Here is a 20,124-nt window from a genome sequence, read left to right as displayed (position 1 = left end):
ATTTAATGAGCCATAATGACCACAGATTGTGACAAATAACATCTCACTGACAATTCAGGCAAAATAATGAATTAATCATAAAAAAAGTCACATGAAAGTGGTACCACACAATCATTTTTTGAACATTGTTGATGGAAGTGTACCTTGAGATTTTTTTAATGAAAAAAAAAGTTTGTCTATGTTCAAACCTTCAGTAAGGAACCTTTAACAGTATTCTATAATATAAACATGTTTAGATGTTTATTTTATTGTATTCCCTAAAGCTGTGTGCTTCTTTTCTTTATTTAGAGCAGACATAAAATTGACTTTTATTTTAGTGAGTCTGCTAAGAAATAAAAACCTGGCTGATAAAAGCATAAGGTATGTTTACTATTGGTCATTTGTTTATTCAATGGGTATTGTAACCTGTTTGAATTATGCCCTCACCTGTGCCTGCTCATTTAGTTCCAGCTGCTGCTCGTTTCCCTATTGGTTCCCCTCCTATTTAAACTCAGTACTCGCATTCACTCCTGGTCAGTCCGTCGACGAACCACCGCACATGCAAGGCAAGCACTTTTTGACTCTGGCTCCCGTCCGTCCCGTCCTCTCTTGTATCCTGCTCGTCTGCTCCTGGCTTCCCGATCGTCTCCAGCTACCTGACTTGATTCCTTCCTCCGACCACGCTCCTATCTCCCGTCCCGGCTGCATGACTTGTTTCCGCCCTCTGACCACGCTCTGATCTCCAGTCCCGGCTGCCCGACTTCTTTCTGTCCTCCGACCACGCTCTGATCTCCCGTCCCGGCTGCCCGACTTGTTTCTGTCCTCCGACCACACTCCAATCTTCCGTCCCGGCTGCTCGACTTGTTTCTGTCCTCCGACCACGCTCCGATCTCGTGGGCCTCCTGCTTGTCCTGCCCAGCGAGCACCTGATCGCAGGCATTTGTTTCCCCACACTTGACTTCCCCGCTTCCTCAATATAACTTGTGTGAAACGCTAAACGTTTGGGTCTACCGTCTGTTCTGATTCTGACAGCTACATAGTGAATATGACAGAAACGGTTGTTTTCTTAAAACACTGTGAAGTATCAGTTAAAAGGCTCAACCATCATTCAGCCAGTGACGATACAGCACAAAATTAGGTCACTACAAGTACAGTGAAGATGGAAGTGACGATGGAAATTTCAGACCCCTCCTTGATTTCTAAGTGGGAGAAATAGCAAAATAGCAGGGTGTTCAAATACTTATTTTCTTCACCGTATATTTAGCTGTCTGTTCAAAATATAGCCAATAATTATGTTTTGTACGGCCATGTAAACGTGCATAGTAATTGGATATGATTATTCTCACTGCTGATAATGCTAATAACGAGACTTGAGTTACTCCTTTTGAAGTTCTACTAAATCCATCTAGCTTATCCAATGCCTTCAGTAGCTTAATTTCTTCTTCTTTAGTGTGGTAAAGAAAACTGGTCATGTAAATCGCTAAACAAGCCTCACAGGAATTGATTCATTATCAATTTCGACATCCTCAATTAACAAGTGACTTTTGTCGGAGGTTGTGTTTGTGTGTTTAGTGTCCGTAGAGAGGTGATGCGACTGCTAAGACATGTGTCGGACATTGTGGCCCGTTTTCAGCGTGTTTCTCGCTCACTACTGCCCCAGCTCCCTTGAGTCGTATGCATAATGCAACAGGCAAAAGACAACGCCCCGCATGATAATGTGCATGCACGACTGTCGTCTGTATGTGTGTTGAGTGCAGATAGAGCAAGGAACCACTTGCTCGCATGGCTGCTTACATTAACAGTGACAGCATGTACAGCATACAAATTGATATCAATAAATATATACGTGCATTAAATATATGCTGGACATAGTCTATGGATGATGTGATCTTCAAACTCTTATTGGCAGTAATCAGGGTTGGGTAGGGTTACTTTAACTGGATTACTTTCAATTACTTTTGGATTACTCCAATACCAAATTTGCTAATAAAAGACAAAATAAACTAAATATGAATACAATTATGACTCACAACACGTGGTAAGCTTTCTCTCCTGGCTTTGATCTCTTTGATTTCTGGCAAAACTAACATAAAATGCGACAGAAACAAAAGGAAAATAAATCCAAACAGCTTGCCATCATCATTTTTGCCGTTCCATGTATTCCGTTACTCCCCAAGCCTGCACAAAATGTAGTAATTTTATTCATATTTAGTTTCGATGGTAAGGCGCCCGCTTTGAGACTGGGAGGTCGGTGGTTCGCGCCCCGGCCGAGTCATTCCTAAGACTTAAAAAGTGGTCGGCGGCGCCCTCTGTTGGCTGCGGCTGCATCGGCTCGCTACAACGGGTCAGGTGCAATCGACATTTCGTTCTGTGTACATTGTTACACAGAATGACAATACAAGGAAATTATTATTATTATTATTATTCTTTTGGCCCTCATTAGCATATTTGGTATAGGAGTAATTCAAAAGTCATTGAAAGTAATCCAGTAAAAGTAACCCTAACCAACCCTGGTAGTAATTTTGGTATTCTGAAACCATGAAAAGGGGTCACAATTCGGGAATAAATCTCTCGTGGGCCAACTTCTAATGATGTCTGAAAGGTTCTCCTGAACCTCAGTCACTGTTCTAGCAAGCAAAAAACACGTTATAGCAACTTAGCGGGTCAGCTAGAGTTTTAAATCTAATGTTTTAGAGGCCTAATCAAACAATCCTTGACACTCTAAAGAATGGGTCGAGAACCTATGGCTCTCTATATGAGTATGTTTGGCTCAGATATAAAATATGACTACAGTCATACCTTTACTTACGAACGTCTCTTCATACGAATTTTTCAGGTTACGAGCAAACTGAGCATAAAAAATTACTTCGCGGTACAACTTTTTTTTCAGGATACGAATAAATAGACCAGTACCGTGCGCGCTGCTTTTCAGTACCTGGCAACTCGATTCGTATGCGTGAGCGCCAGCATGCTTTTGTGTCTACAGCTTATTCTTTGTGTCCACTTCCGGTCCCATTCTCTCTCTGTAAACAGTACTGTACTCCAGCCAATAGTGTCATGGTTACTGATGACAATCAGCTGTGCCGCGGGTTCTGATTGGCTCCCGGTCAGTATTTGAACCCAGTCTTGTCTGTCCCCTTTTGTCTGTGAACCTCAGTGAATACTAGGCAAGCCTTTGTTCGACCCTGACTCCCACCTGTCCCGTTTTTGCACCTGTCTGTCTCCGGCTACGACCCGTTTTGATCCTGACCAAATCTGCTCTCCCGTCCTGAGCTACGACCCGTTTTTCATCCCGAACACATCTGCTCTCCCGGCTTACAACGCGCTTCTGACCCGGACCACGTTTTTGCTCGCCTGTCCCGGCTATCGACACCTTTTCCGTCCTTGACACTGTCATTGCTCGCTACGGAAGATCCACTTCCGTGTCACAATCCAAATACGAGAGCGACTTGCTTCCCGAGCCTAGCGAACACCGGATCGTGGGCGCAGCCCTTCCTCTTTCCTTCAAAAAAACTTGTGAGAAACGTATCGCAATTGGGTCCTGTTTCCGTTTTGGTCCTGACATATAGCTAGAGTTGGGCAGAGCTAGTTGAAGCAGCTCGTGGGAGAAGCTACTAAAGAATAGCCAAGCTTTATTTACACAGAGCATCAATGCTAATAGCAGCCAGTGATGAGCAATACCCTGCCACCAAGTGGCTGGAGAAGGAAACAATACAAAAAAGTGGAAGACGACTAAATCACAGAATATATGCAGGGGCCACTGTACATACAAGCTATTCAAAATGCGGAAATTCTTTTGATAAAAAGTTATGAGAATTTTAAGACACAACCACACAAGAACGCTCACTGTATTATCTCTGTTTCCCACTGCTTTGGTGCAGGTGGGACCTTAAAGTCAGTTTATTATAATGTATTTAATTATATTACTAAATATGTAAGTTCATTTACTATTTGAATGTTTTATAGTGACCAGGAAGATGTATTTTTTTGGGGCTGTTTAGGATTAACTTGCGTTACTGGGAGGCCTGGAACGGATTAATTTGTTTTCAGTTGTTTCTTATGACAAAAAATAGTTTGAGATGCAAGAAACTCTAAATACGAGCTCGATCTGGGCATAAATTAATTTGGTATGTAAAGCGTCACAGTACATTTATATGTTTAAGTTATCTATTTACTTACTTTTCCATTAAAAAAGAACATTTTTACCACCAATTGTTAATTGGTTATAAATTGCTCGTTTGCACTGTTTAATTGTAAGTAAAGAAGTCCCTCCATTTTCAGAATAAAGACCTTCGTACAAGCCCATAGAGAAATGAGGTTTCAGGTCTGAATCACAACCCGACCTTCATCCAGAGTTCAGTAGGATTCTAATCTTGGTAGAGGAGGTCAGACAGCCAAATCCAGCAGTGTTAAAGGTTACTACCCCGATCAATTCTGTGTCTTACAGACATGTCCCCAGTTGAGAGTGAGACACACTAAAAAAGTAGGTAGACTGGCAAAGTGCCCCTGGCATCAGGGCACCCATATGGACGTGGCTTGACCATGATCAAAGCTTAAGAATTGTCCTCCATCACCCGGAAGGACACAACCATGTCTGGTCTCATTTCTTTGTACATGCCCTCCCCGTCCCTGTGCTGATAGTCCTGTTTAATAAAACTGGATGATTAACATACTTTATATGTCCTGTCGTTATATTTTTAATGAGAAGGTTTGAAAAATAAAAAACTGTATTTCCGCATTGGATTATATCATGTTCATACATAAGGTGTACCAGACTATAAAATACATAAAAATGGGGCTATATCTAAATTGAGACTGTAGTAAAATCTACTGCACTTAATTGTGTATAACCATTGGATGCTTTATACACTTAATGGCATATAATGAATCAATCACAAAGTAATTAATTTTTAGTATCCACCACTACAGTCGGGAATTTGATACTTTGGCAATACATGCAAGAAAAAGATAATACGGTCCTATGTATATTTCTTGGCATTTTTAAAACATATATTCTGAATTTTCTGCTCATTCCATTCAGGAAAATTTGAAAAACAATGACCAAAAAAATTGAGATAATTCTTTTGGAATAGGAGCAACAACATCCATTTATAAATAAACAAGCATGCGGACATTTACAAGTACATGTAATATTTATTTTCTTTGTCTAAAAGTTTTTTTTTCATTTCATTAGCTACACCGCTTATCCTCAGTAGGGTCGCGGGGGTGCTGGAGCCCATCCCAGCAAACATCGGGCAGCGGGAAGGGGACATCCTGAACTGGTTGCCAGCCAATCGCAGGGCACACGGGGACAGACAACTCGCTCGCTCATTCACACCTAGGGACAATTTGGACCGACCAATTCACCTGAAATGCATGTCTTTGGAATGTGGGAGGAAACCGGAGTGCCCGGAGGAAACCCACGCAAGCACAGGGAGAACATACAAACTCCGCACAGGAAGTCTGGAGCTGGATTTGAACCCACGCAGGAGGTTCCCACGACATGAAGGAGGTTCCCACGACATAAACTGTGCCGCACAAGTGAACTATTTAATCAGATGAGTTTTGAAACACTCCGGATCAAAGCAAAGTGTGAAATTATGTACCCCTTTAAAGCACAAAATTTGAGCATATGCATTAAAAATCTCAAAAGTTAATACGGCTAGCTCCGAAGTTTTTGGTCTTCATTAGATATGGTAAATATAGTAGTGATGAAAGAAAAAAAATGATAAAACTAGCAAGTACAGACACGCCCCTACTTACAAACATTTGACTTAGGAAAAATGGAAAATACAAACATTTTTTCAGGATGTTGAGAAATATCCGGACGTTGCAGTAAGTTAGATTTTGTATTGTGTGCACATTTTTACGAGTACAAGACATTAATGTAGTGCTTTTTATCCCCACTACTGGCGTGCGGCGGTGTGAGAGGTCACCCAGCATCCACCCAGAAGAAAAAAAATCCGCTTTATTTTCCTAGTTCATGTGTAAACATTCTATAATGTATCTCAAGCACGCTAAGAACTTTGACATCTTTATTGTTCAATATCTCGTGCATCCATTCAATATGGTTGGTGTAAAGTGTAAAACAGAGGTGAGGCAATTTGAAACAAAAGTGGAATAAGAAAGCTTGATGCGGTTGAGAAAATGGTTGGATAGCTTTTTTTTGGCGACTTTTTACCAAGGTGGAGGAGGTCGCCTAACTCTTGAAGCTCATCTTCCAAAAGTAAGTTAAACTTAACTTTATCTTTATAGAGCACATTTTTTTATTACCGTATTTTCCGCACTATAAGGCGCACCTAAAAGTCTTAATTTTTTTCAAAAGCTGACCATGCGCCTTATAATACAGTGCGCCTTATATATGGCTCAATATTAAATCGCAAGGTCTCGCAACTTACGCAACAGCCGCCGACTCGATTTTCCCCCGAACGTGGAGTAGTCCGCGGTGTATGCTGGGATTTATATACCGGCGTTTCATTGGCTAACCAATGTGTCAATCATCATTTGAATCGATTGCTATTGGCTAAAGTTATACGGAGCCTCGGATAGGCTAGAGGGCCGAAACAAACCCTGCAATTGGCCGAAAAAGATGTGTCAATCATCAGTTAAATCGATCGCTATTGGCTGAAGTTATTCGGAGCCTCGGATAGGCTAGAGGGCCGAAGCAAACCCTGCAATTGGCCGAAAAAGATGACTGAATAGCAAGCTTGCTAAACTACGCCATAAAGAAACATGTTTCATTAGTCTGTATTTGTAAATATTTTACTCTCCTGGATTTACTTCACTCACGGTTGTAAGAAGACCATGGTTGCGTATCGTTATTGAACGTGAGAACTTAGGTGAGCTATGCGGCTTTATATTTTCCCGGTATCTTGTTTTAGAACGATCTTGATGTTGCTGTGATGAGTTGAGTGAATTCAACTTAATTCCAAGTGTTTATTGTCATATGCACAGTAAAGTCGCGAGCGAAAAAGAAAATAGAAACTAAGGAATGGTTGGCATTTCTTGAATCCCAAGACTTTAACCTTCCGAATGATATTTGAAACGATGCATTTGAGTGACATCGTACGGACACTGTTTCCGTACATGTCTGAGACACGTATTTGCTTCTTTGCAAGCTTTGGGAATGTTAAGGGGGTAATCAGTTGGACTGAATCATCTGACTGTTTTGTCGACGTTCCCAATTGTAGCGCCTTATAATCCGGTGCGCCTTATGTATGGAAGATATAGGACCAAAAACTATTTTTTGGGGGTGCGCCCTATAACCCGGTGCGCCCTATAGTGCGGAAAATACGGTAATTTGTATTTTTTTAGTACAAAACAATACAGGTTACTTATACAAACCTTAAAATTTCATTCCATACAATAAATGTATGTTCCTAAGTAGGGCATCGTCTGTAAAGAAAAATAGAATGTCAGGCACACTGGGGACGACGGTAAAACCAAATACACATATTTTTGTTAGTAGAAATGCATCCTTTTTGCTACAATTCTGTACATGTTATGATATTTATAACAATTTTGTTTCGGCATGCCAAACGAAAAGCCACATGAGGTCCGCACCTCTCATACAAATCGTAAGCCCGGAATAAAATTGACCCCAAGTGGTCACAAAGCACCAACACCAGAGAAAATACTTTTCAAGATTGCAAAACTAAACACAATAGCCACATTTTGCATCAGTGATCTACTGTAAATATTAAATAACTCCTATGAACTACAAGCACAAAATAGCCTTACACTATAAAGTAAGAGTTTCACTACTATGGCACTGTCTTTCTGGGAACAGAGGGTGGGGGAGAGGTTCAGAGAGTTAAGTCCACTGAGGCCTCAGTCTGCTTGGGGCAACGCTTCTAGCAAACCCCCTTACCCCTTTTTTGACCTAGAGGAAGCCTGGACCACTATGCGCTCCAGACACTTTGTGCAGAGAAGCCTGACTGAATACCAACCAGCTGCCGGCCTGACTCCATGCTACGTACAACAGCAACGGAAAATATAACAGCAGTGAACTGTCATAAATGTGTGATTTTTAGCCTAAAGAAAAAATAGACTCAGTGGCTCTAAAAGAAGAATAATAAAACATATGAAGTGATAGTTTTTAATGAGAGAAACAGCAACAGTGGTCAGGTATTTGATAAAAACAACAACAAATATAAAAAACGATATCCATGTCATAGCAATAACAACAATGTACCGTATATGCTCGTTTAAGCTAAATTTTTACCTTTAAAATCTAATCTACCTACCCTGGTCTTATCCATCGAGAGGGGTGACCAACAGCAAGACAAACACGTAAAAAAAAAAAAAAAAGGGAAAAGTAGCAAAAAACACACAAATTTTTTTGGACCATGGCCAACCCAAATGCCCAAACACCCAGACAAGTTAAGCACATCTGCACCCAAGTTGGTCATGCTTTCATCCCTCCAGATGAAACAGGACACAAGAAAGCGGCCATGTCACTCAGGTCAGGGTGACACAACACACTCTTCTGTTCAAAAGCAGGGCCCGACAGCTTTCACTGGTTTACCCCTGCCGCATCATACCGGTGCCCTGCCCATCCCAGAGAACGCGTCCAAATATCCCACTATCCTTTCACAACACCTCTCCACTCATTCCTATCACCAACAAGAGCTCTAGCTTCCTCTAGATTTAGACCTCTTTCCTGCAATGCACTCATAACACTATCTATCCATCCACCTCAATCACAGCCTTCCTCTTGGTCTCCTTCTATTTACCTCTGCTCTGTGGATCCTCTTCAACATTCGCTCCTCATCCATCCTCTCCATTTGTCCAAACCAACCAAGTACTCTGTTATCCACACGCTTGCTTAGTTCCACTACTACTCCAGTTCAGTCTCTCCCAATTTCATTTCTCAATCTATCCAATCTTGTCACTCCAAACATACTCCTCAAACACTGCATCTCAAAATATTTAATATCCTTCTGAAATCTGCGTTCAGGCTCCAAGTCTGTGCACCATACGACACAGTCGGCACAATCACACTCTCATGCAGTCCCCTCTTGCTTCCTTGATTCACTCTGTGCAATATCTCGCACTCCATTCCACCAACTGCAGCCACATCAAAACCCAAGTACCTGAAGCTTTTAACTTCTAAAAATACAAATATACTATAAAATGCACTACTGATATCAGGGGGTTGGCTTGTATGCGCATACAAACAACATACAAAAAGGGGGTAAGACAGACACAGGCACTGAAGCCACCCAATGGCCTGTACCAGAAGGAAATTATTTCAAAATACGAAAATATTAGTTTCTGCCATTGCAGTGCTGCTTAAAGTTACAATAAATGGTTTAAAATTCTTATTCTTTATTAACTGCATGATCTCATCTCATCTCATCTCATTAGCTACACCGCTTATCCTCAGTAGGGTCGCGGGGGCGCTGGAGACCATCCCAGCAATCATCGGGCAGTGGGCAGGGGACACCCTGAACTGGTTGCCAGCCAATCCCAGGGCAACTGCATGATCTATAATCTTTATTTTATACACAATTAAATAATTGTTGTTGTTCATGTTCACATTTTTTTAATACTTTGATTATTAGATCTTTCTGTATTGATTAGTACAACTGAAAACGAGTGCTAACAAGCACCAGAAAAATTACATACGATGGAGACTCAAAGTAACCAAACCGTACCATTTTTTTTAATCATATTTTTTGCCCAAACCTTCTTTTGTTTTTTGGGTTAAAATTGTGGACAATCATCTGTATGTGAGCCTCATGTTATGTGAAATAATAAAAAAAAATAACTAAAGAGTATATAAAAAAATACATGTTTGCATGATTGTTCATGTGTCATACCTTAGTTTTCAAATCAATATTGTTCTTTTTTTTATTTAATCAAGTGTTTTTTCTACTTTTGACTGGGGCTGCGCATCGATAACCAGTTCTAATTTGGAACCGGCTCAGGGGAACCAATTCCTTGGAATCGGTGGTCAAACTCCATTATGGTTCCACTATTGATCCCGCCCAGGCTGTGGTGCTAACGTGGCAAACAAGCGCACCCCAATGCAGGATCAAGTGATGTCGTTCCAAGTGCTAGACCAATCATATCAGCTGCAGAGATGTCGCCGGCTCGCAGTAAACGGTCAAAGGTGTGGCTGTATTTCATTCTACAAGGCGATGCACGAATACGCCAGCCTTGCAAAAAAGCCATCCCAGCGAAAGGAGGTAACACCACCAACATGCTCAAACACCTGGCTGGAAAACATGGTCTTAAATTTAAAGAATGCACCGTGTTTGAGGCGCTTCGAAGACAGTGTAGCCACAGCAGGTAAACAACCTAGCTAGCCCGCTAACGGTTAGCTAGCTACGTTGGTTAAATTTTAGATGTGACATGAGGTTGATTTAGTGCCACTGTCACTTTTATTTATTTATTTATTTTTTATCCATGTAATTTAGACATACCTTGTCAACCTCCACGGCTCCATGCCCTTACAAACTGTCGTATTTTGCCCTACAAAATACAAAACAATCTTACACCATTTTTTGGGGGGAATGATGCATGATGGGGAATCTCCAGGCGGCAGACGCAATGCGCACAGTAGCATCAAACCGCTCGCTTCGTTTGCAACGAAAAAAATGATACAGAGATAGAGGCTACCGCGGCGAACTCGTTTGACTTGATTGACTTGCCGTTTTGTGATAGTCGGTGTATACCGGATGGTACCCATAATTGACAAATTTGCGTTTTTCCGTACAGATTTTCTTGTACGTCGTAGACGTTTTAAAATGCAAAATAAACGTACTTTGTATGGCAAAAACATACAGGTTGACAGGTATGTGACATGATTGGCAGTCAGAAACAGCTTGCAGGTAGGCAGTGTGCAGCTGCAGGTAAAACAGAGGCTCCTAGTCCAACAGTTGACCCGGCCCCCATCTTCAGTGATGCAGGGAGGAAAATTTGCCAGAGGCAAAAGTTCAGGAGATCTGCCGTCAGCTCACTCAGTTAGTGGTGAAGTCACATGGTACTTATCTTTCCGCAGTGAGAATGATAAAGGGATTGGATCGACAAGTAGGGATCGATAAGGAACCAGAATCGCTAAAACCTTATCAAAACACAGCCCTACTTTTGACTCATTGCACACACATGACCAAATCATGTGACTACACCATGACGGATGCCACTGAATCGTAGTAATCAGTGGGTGAGGCCAGTAGCTCAGGAGGTAGAGCGCTCGTCTTGGGATCAAGGGATCCCAGTTAGAATCCTGGCTTGTCTGTGTTACATGTCGAAGTATCCTTGGCTAAGACACGGAACCCCTAATACCCCCAATAAGTAGGTTAGCGTCTTACATGGCTGCAATACAAGGCTGCTATTGGGAAATGCGAAGCACACTGTAAAGCGCTTTGGGAAGTCATTGACTTGAAAAGTGCTGTATAAATGCAGATTTTTTTTTTTTTTTTTAAAGCAATTATCACCAACAACGACAACTTAGGCCATACTATTCAACACGATTGGCAATGACTAGTCGAACAAAAATCGTGCATCTGTCAGATGAGGTAGCTCACCTTGTTGGAAACCACAAAGAGCGCTATTAAGAAAAACTGAGGGTAGTGTTAGCAAGGCCAGCTATCGACCTATACAGTCTTCTTCCTGATTTTGCTAAATCTTCCAGCCTTCCTGACTTCAGTCTACACCATCTGTAACACTATATTGTTAAATACAGTATCCATGTATACCAGTGTTGATCTAAAAGCTCGTTAAAGTCTGGATGGTTAGCAGTTCTTTGTAGCTGGTTGGGTTACCTTCATTATTGCAAAGGTAAGACACTAACGGTAGCTGTGTATCCTTATGCGTTTTATCCAGGGTGCCATTACATTTCAAAATGACTGTAACCTAAAGCTGTTCAATTTGTTAATCATTTTCATTCTAGCTACTGTAGCTACATTGAGTGTATTTTGCCTGACTCATTTTGGCTAATTTCCGATTCCCTGCACAAGATTCCCCTTTACACGAACGCGCACTTATTTTTTTTGTTTTATTCACGCCAATCAATATTCCTTAACAAACGCATTGAGTACGATCGTGATACTCCTTTTGTCGGAAACACAGCACCGAGAAGCATAGGAAAAACTGAGTGTGCTTTCACATTGAGGGGTGTGAGATTCTTCTGCTGCTGTGTCAAAGGTAGCTACCGTACTCGTACCAAATTAACATAAAATTCATCGGAAATACATCAAACTTATCTTGTAAAAAAACTCAGTGCAAATATTGGAATCATTTGAGGGCTGCAAGTCCCGCCGTGTGATTTGCTGTTAAAAATTGCAGTCTTCTGTCCTCATCAAAACGAATACGATAAAATTACACATCAGGCTTAGAACCTTGCCGGTTGGATCTGCGGTATTTCACTGTCATAAAGAGTCGTGGTTATATTCTTCTGTCGTGGTTATTCATATTTGTTTTAACTCAGATAATCAATCAAGTTCCGTTTACTACGGGTGCCTCTTGTGGTCTGTCATGGCTCTCACTCTGCCAGGAAAGGAAACGTGACATCACGTGCAAAGGGTCAAAAGTTAGACAAAAAAATAATACACAATGTCCCTTCAAAGTAGTTTTATGGGGTTAGGTTATACATTATGTAGACTTATATGTGAGAACTGTACATAGGGTTGATATTAATATTGGCTACTATACTCACTACATTTGCATCCATCTCTGTACAGACCTTGGTTGTCATGTTCAAAGAGGAAGTGTCCCCCTGCTGAACTGATTTTTTTTGGATACTGAAGCATCCATCCATCCATTATCTGCAATGCTTATCCTCAGTAGAGCCGCGGGAATGCTGGAACCCATCCCAGCTGTTCTTGGGTAGTAGTCAGGGGACACCCTGAACTGGTTGCCAGCCCGTCGCAGGGCACAGATAATGGATACTGAAGCATTCAACATTAATTTCACTCGAACTAAAGGGCCAAGCCCAAACCTGAAAAAATATTTTATCAAAAATCATCTCACAACGATGTTTATTATATTCACACAGTTCAAATTTCCAGTGATTTGGAACTTATTTTCCATATAGATTTTAATTGTATATGCAATGGTGACGTTTGTAAATGATACTGCTTTTCTGGAGAGGAAAAATAATCAACTATTTATAGTTTTAAAATATATTCATGTTTTAAAATTGTGGTAGGCTCTGCTGAATCGATTATTTTGTTAGGAGTCTTAGAACCAAACATCCAACGATTCCTTTGGAAAAGACAGACACTCATATGTATTACATTTTCAAACGCTTATGCCGCCAAGCACTGTGGACTTGCAATACTTGAATGATATACACAAACTCAAGCAACTTGCTAAACATGCCTTATTTTCATTGGATGATTTATCTAGGAAATTTACTCCTATAAAAAGTCTACAGTCCATGTAAAGAGGATCCAACAGTTGCATCTATCCATATGTATTGTAATTCTAAGTTTCTGGTAAGCACATCTTAGAAATTAACAACAATAGAGCTCATTTGTCAAACAAGCGCAAACAAGCAAGGTACTTTGTTGATTATGCTTGACACAAATGAAACCATTCTTTGATTAATTTTGGAATTTAGATGTGGAAACAAAGTATATTTGCATAGTAAGATCACTAGTGCTTAAACCCCTGATTGCATCGCTCCTAAATAGTATGTATTACTTTTTTCACCAACATGTAAACGATTCATTCGAATTTTCCCATTGCTTTTAAAGTGATGCAGACATTCTATGGTAGGCAAGTACACAGAATCTGTAGGATTAAGAGAAAATGGAATAATGGTTAGGTTTTCATACTAACTGGACTCATACCGGTTAAACTCTCCATGGAACTGCTCCATTAACACATCCTCTAACTTAAGCATGGTTTCCACGCCCACATTGCCACGACCTTAACTCCTCCATGCAGCCTATAGCTTAGGAGGATCATCCATACACCATCACGTACTTCCCGCATCAGTGAACTCCTCTGAACCGTCCTTTTCCTCCCATGCAACTCTCACCCTTCTCTTCCCTCTTGCCTCATCTTCTACTTCTGCTTTGCCAACTGATTGCATTGATTTAATGTTTGGACTTCCCACATTGATTTTCACACAGGTTCATGGATCATACTGTTTCCCCCCACCACCCTATTTCACTTGTACGGTGGGAGGCAAGAAAAATTATCTTTGACAGTTGATGTAGTGATACACAACATGAAGCCCCCAAAGCATTGCTCTCACACCAACCTTGGAACACTATGTTCACAAGAAAAACTGTTTCCTTTCCCATTTTCATCGAAACACGAGCAATATTACAAGACCATACTTTCATTTAGCCTAAGATGTTCTTATAAAGTAAGCAAACTTTACTCAGATCAATGCTGCTCATAAGAAAACCTTGTTGGATTGGATTAAAATTAAAAGTGTCAGTTGGGATCACAGGCAACAGCAACAGATCCCAAACAGCAAAATCTACCTGGACCAGAACTGGGCCAGATGTACTAAAAGGTTCGGTCCTAATCAGTTAAAAACATCCGCACTAGTGTCCTGGTGACCAACGGCTGCTAAATGATGGCCCGTTTGGTCCGCGAGGTCCGCCCCATAGCAGCCCCGGACCAATAATTTCTACTGTCAGACCGACGGTCCGTGTCATAACTGGTACACGTGTGCTGATCGGGCATGAGTGCTATGGGGATCTGGCGACTTGTGGACGGATCTGGCACAGTGTCAGGTGCTATCTGGGATGCCTGGCTTAGTCTATTCTTAAGAAGAGCTACTGCATCCCCATTTGTACCTTTCTAGATTGCAGGTATCCTATACATACCTTTGCTCAAGCCAACTCAAAATGATGTACTGAGGGTAACCAACTTTTTAAATGCCGGCCTTTCTTCAAATATGACTTGGGTGCAGAAAACTCCACAGCAATAACTAAATTAGTTTCAGTTATAGTTCTGAGCAAAATAAAACATGTATCTGTCATGTCCTGCACGGTTGTCATGGCGCCCAGCTGGCCCCGCCCCTTGACACCGGCTGACCTGCATTTCTTGGTTACTCCTTTGGGTATTTAAACACGCCTTTTGGAACTGCCCTTTGACAGATCGTTGTTTACCCTTGTTGAAAACCTGTTCATGCCAGTTTGATACCTGTTTATTCTTGTTGTGCTTGTTGGATTTTGTTGCACTTCGGTGTAAGAGAGATTCCTGCAAGTTCTGTTTAATCCCGTTAAATGCCTGCTTTGTTTTGTTTTTGGTCTGTTTGTGCGTTGGACAACTTTTCTTTCTCAATCAAAGTGACTGATCGTCTACGCAAATGAGTTCCAACTTCCTGCTTCCCGACCCGTTTCAAGACAGTCCCGTTCCGTTTCGTGACAGTATCTGCTTGATTTCAATCCAGACTTCTTTCCATTAAAGATTAAATCATTTATTATAATGTCTGATCCCAGAGAAACAAAGGACATTTGCACAAAGTTTTAATGAGTATTTCCATCCATCCATTTTCTGCACCGCTTATCCTCCGTAGGGTCGCGGGGGTAGTGGGGTCCATCCCAGCCCTCTTTGGGCAGTGGGCCGGGGACACAGAGACACACAATTCACTCGATCACACCAAGGGACAACTTAGACTGGCCAATCAATGTGTGTTTGGGAGGAACGCACAGTGCCAAGGGGAAACCTGCGCAGGCACGGGGAGAACATGCATACTGGGGAGGCTGCAGTAGCTGGATTTGAACCCCAGACCTCCGCACCACTGGGCTTCGCGCTAACCTTGCAGCCGGCATTCCGGTTAATGTGTATTTATTCCAAAATATATCCAGAGAAAAGTGCCTGTACATACTACGATCAGACAAATAGGAAGGAGAACCATAAACCATACTGAGGAGTTTTCAAGTGCCCATTTGATTGACACTGGCCTTTGTGGAGATTTCAACCGTATTGCTGCTCTGACAGTAGTCTGTTACAAAGTAATGCACGATCAGATGTAAAGGGCAACACTGGCTCTGATAATCACCCAACTTTCCTTATATACTACCATAAACCACACAGACCTGGACTCTAAGACAATGGGACTCAAGACAGAAAATAGGTGGAAGAGAGAGAAAAGGGTGCAGGTCATGAGATGAAGGAAAAAAATGTATACATTTCTATCCCATTTAGCTTCAGGTAGTATTTATGAACAAATGAACACCCCACCCTTCTAGTCCCTTTTAAATATTACATCACAAAGGAAGCGTGCCACACCGGGACGTTGGGGATTAGGGCCTCACCCTAGAGCAAAGACTGAGGGAGATGTGCGGAAGCTCACTTTGAGAGTCAAGGCATTCACCCATTGAAAAGCCTCAAGCTTGTAACCTGCTTTTGGTGTAAAGCTTTGATTCAGAGGTAACACTTCAACTTTTGACATCCCATTGCATTCGCTACAATGACAGAACACTGAAGATAGATTCCTAACGAGTGAAAGAAACTTGATCAAATGAAATTTTTATGCATGACGGCCATACAGTGGAACCTTGCTAGTTCGCGGTTCCACTTTTGGGGTTTCAGAGCTTCACGGTTCTAAAAATTATACCTTACCTTCTCAATAAAAGCATTTATTGACTTGAGCAAGCGCGAGCTTATGTCAACTGAGGACACGGTGTGAACACTCTTATTGTGAAGGGGAGGGGAAGGCCCTGACACAATGCTTAGTCATTGCCGCTTCGCTCCCCCCCCCCCTCCTTCAACACCTCCCACCTCACCCCCTTCTTCTGTGGCGCTTGTTATCATGGAAGAACCCGGCGATGCGACGTAAGTATATTCTCTTCTGTCACATTTCATCTCAAGTTTGACTTTATTATACCAAATGCGAGCAGTTGTTTGAACTACCTAAACACGGCTAATTGTGTGTGGTTTCGTTTATTTGTTGTAAAAGCCGTTTGATGCCGCTAGCTTAAGTATGTTGTTATTGTCAGAAGGTAGCTCTTTCACTTTCATTAAAATGAACACAGACCATTTTTTTAACTGTCGTTTCCCAAAACGCTTCACAAACACTCATCAAATATCACATTTTCACTGTTTTTATTTTCAATATGTAACCGGTAGTGTTAACAAGCAAAATAAGCTGCGATGGCTGCATGTGGTTGAGAGTGGTTAATACAATCATACTGAATGGTTCGTAGTGGTTTCGCGCAGTCCTATTCCGTGTAAATTGATTATGTAAGACATGGCTACACTTGTGGGTCATGTTTTGGTACATTCAGTTCCAGTGTGAAGAGTTCTGGATGAGTCACCCAATAACTCCTTGCCATCATGCCGGCGATCACTTCGGTTTAATGGCAGGGGGGGTATACTGTGTACCTGTATAGGTTTTTTTGAGCATTTTTGAAGGGGCGCCACTACTTCGTGGATTTTCAGTTTTCGCAGGTGGTCTCGGTCCCATTAACTGCAATAACCGAGGGATTACTGTATTCCAAAATAGATGTCACACTCAAACCACATTAAATGATGGTTAGGTAAGCTGCACTTTAGATGCATGGTCAGTTTTACACATTAGTAGCACCATTGGGTAGCTTACCAATGAGGTTTGTCTTTTTACTTTCATAAAAACCTCAAGTCAATGTAAAAACGAGCATGCCCAATATTATAACTTAAAGGCTGGTGAGAAAAGAGAGACATTGATTGTTTGCTATACTGCAGCAACAAGAATTTATATGTTTTAAAAGCTAATACCAAAATCCCAGAGCTCCCCGCGAGAAAAGGAAAATCAACAAAGTAGCAGTGACCCTTCATAATTGTCAAACTAACTTCGAGATAACCTCCTTACCGACTGAGAGTATAAGACTTTAAAAAATAACAACTGTAGTTGAATTAATGGTCTTTATCATCATAGCACAAAAGTACAACTGGATTGGAGGGCTACTCTATCAATGTAAGACAGCAATTTAGAAAGCCGCTGGTTAGCTGCACGCTACCATCGGGTATCTTCGAAATAGAGCCAGGTCGCAGCGTCCCAAATGTCATTTTTTAGATGGGTAATTTATCTGGTGTCGGTGAGATACAGGCGAGTGCTCCGAGAATTGTTACCGGGTACGGTAGAAGTAACTGAGGGAGAGAAAGCAATGGTAAGGCTGGATGTCCCGCCTACTGCTACCGCTAGGCTAACAACTCTTTTAAGCCACCCCTTCTGAGCTGGTCCCCATTAACCGTGATAACCGAGGGATTGGAGTAGATATAAACTCTGGTTGTAAAACTGTTTCATCAAGAAGAAATTCAAATACTGTTTCCATTTTTCCTCAGTGAGCCCGATGGCAAGTTTGACATTGACACCGGTGGTGATCATACAAATCCCCCCAGCCGAGTGTCGGGTATGTTGATCACTCCTTTCCACCCGTCGTGTTGGAGCTAATGTCGGGTGACACTCAGACACCCCGGCTGATGTGTTTTGGCGCTGCGAAGATCCCAGCTGTGCATTTACATATGCAATGACCCAGATTAGCATCCTTCCTCACACTCCATCAACACTGATTAGGGCAGCCATGTTAAAAGTAACGCTTGTCCGGCGTGTCGCTGAGACCGGAGCGAGCTCGCTGGCTGTTTGTCAACCATCTCCATGTGATTGCTCACTGACTTGACAATGTCAGCAAAGTAGGTGAAAGATTAATTAAAAAGCTCATTCTCAAAGCCACTGACATGGTTTATTTCGTCTTCGAAAATGCGGATGTGTTGGACTCTGATTGCATTGTTCGGTTAGTTGTCAGAAAATGAACATACATATTTTCTAAGGTTGTGTTTTTTTGGTGGATGTAAATGTTAATTTCAGTTTTTTATTGTTCGGCCAATTTATTTGTCAAAAAGTCCTTTCTTTTACACTATAGTACCCTCATCGAGTTTTCCCGTATAATTTTTCTACCTAAACATGAGGCAAATACCTTTGAATATTGTCCAAATCTTTTCCAAGTATTGTGATAATATTGATTATGCAGTTTGTGTATAAAATGGCCTGCTGGTTTAAACAAATAGGGAGATAATTAATCCTTCTGAACATCATTACAACATTAGCAATGATTGAATTACTGCAAAGTGGATGCAATCAAGTGTCTTTACATGCTAAATTGGTTTGTCAAGCAAGCTCAAAGTGGCTAAACTGATGCTGTATTCGCTCGGATGTTTTTTTTTTTTATTCTTGCAATTGCTAAATCTTAGGGAAATATATGCCTCTTAGAAAAAAATCATTGTTTTTACATTTTTATTAAATTTGTATTACCATTTCTGAGCTTAAAGAGGGCAACATCAAATATAATTCAACAATAATTTTAACGTATATCTTGGGGGGAAAAATCCTGTAAGGTGGTGATAATGTTCATAGACATTAAAGAGATGTTTTTGTGTTCTAATCAACGTCCAGGTTGCGAGACTAAACGAGTAAGACGAGCGCTATAATGGAGCATTTTCATCCGGGTTTTTAATTACAATTAAAAAAAAAATAATTATATATATATATATATATATATATGAAAGGAAATGAAATGATCTGCATTTATATAGCGCTTTTCAAGTCAATGACTTCCCAAAGCGCTTTACATTATGCTTCACATTTCCCAATAGCGGCCGTGATTTGTGCAGCCATGTAAGGCGCTAACCTGCTTATTGGGGGTATATAATGTATCGTGAACACATGCATACTTTTTTACATCCTTCATGAAATGGCAGCCAGTGTTTTTATAAGAATTGGGCTTGGTTTGAAAGAAAAAAACCTCAGACGAGTGGAAAATCTCCACAAGTCTCCACAAACGTTTCTTAACTAGTGAAGTTTGATTGTTTTCTGGCAAAACTCTCCCCCCCACTTTAGCAAACCTGATCTCTTGGAACAATGTAAAGACTGAATGACACATCAAGTGACAACAAATATAAGTAAATTCCTTCCTTAAATACATGGGTAATCATCCGTCCATTATCTGCACCACTTATCCTCAGTAGGGTCGCGGAGGTGCTGGAGCCCATCCCAGCTAACTTTGGGCAGTGGGCAGGGGACACCCTGGAACGGTTGATAGCCAGTGGCAGGGCACACAGAGACAGACAACTCACTCGCTCGTTCACACCTAGAGACAATTTAGACCAGCCAATTGACCTGATGTTTTTGGAATGTGGGAGGAAAATGGAGTGCCCGGAGGAAACCAACTCAAGCACAGGGAGAACATGCAA

This window comes from Urocampus carinirostris, chromosome 5 (genome assembly GCF_059441175.1).
Source record: "Urocampus carinirostris isolate Australia breed hairy pipefish chromosome 5, RoL_Ucar_1.0, whole genome shotgun sequence".
Classification (NCBI taxonomy): domain Eukaryota; kingdom Metazoa; phylum Chordata; class Actinopteri; order Syngnathiformes; family Syngnathidae; genus Urocampus; species Urocampus carinirostris.
Note: the sequence above shows the minus strand (reverse complement) of the source record.